Source organism: Halyomorpha halys, unplaced genomic scaffold, assembly GCF_000696795.3.
Source record: "Halyomorpha halys isolate HHAL.00 unplaced genomic scaffold, Hhal_1.1 Scaffold710.1, whole genome shotgun sequence".
NCBI classification, from domain to species: domain Eukaryota; kingdom Metazoa; phylum Arthropoda; class Insecta; order Hemiptera; family Pentatomidae; genus Halyomorpha; species Halyomorpha halys.
The window spans coordinates 571,990-572,503 of record NW_027104776.1 but is presented as its reverse complement, the minus strand read 5'-3'; the positions used below and the strand labels follow the sequence as shown (position 1 = coordinate 572,503).

Genomic DNA, 514 nt, shown 5'->3' with positions numbered 1-514 from the left:
CGTTTCGCCCTACTTAACATTCCTTGTATGTGCCAACTTATTTTACCATATTTAAAACAATGCTCATCTGATTTGAATTAGTGTTTAGTGATTACCCTGTGACCAGGGTGGGAAGATAAATATCTAACTATATGCTCAACTCGGGTAAAGGCTCATAAACTGAACAAAAATATGAATAGTTAACACGCAAAAAATTTAATTTCTGGTTCATTTAATTGAAAAAAGTTGAATGTATATATTGATTGTAGATCTTTGGCCGCCCGATCCAGTCTTCTCCACGCTTGCCTATCTTGGGCCATTGCTTTCCAATTTGCTGCATGCAGCTCTTTCGCATCTTTGTTGATTCTGTCTATCCATCTGGCTGTTGGCCTCCCACCTGGCCTCTTGCGATCTATAGTGACACTGACTGTTGTGTAGAGCCTTCCCGATGGGATTGCTTCGAGCAACAAGTCCCGCCCATATTAATCTCCTTGTCACACATGTCGTGTGTGTGTATATATATATATATATATAT

The 514-nt window shown here is 39.5% G+C and overlaps 1 protein-coding gene across 2 annotated transcripts in view; it reads right to left on the bottom strand.

Annotated features, from left to right (window-relative positions):
• Positions 1–514, bottom strand: part of LOC106685566 (cGMP-dependent 3',5'-cyclic phosphodiesterase) — a 22,700-nt gene that overhangs the window by 11,651 nt on the left and 10,535 nt on the right. The window lies entirely within an intron of this gene.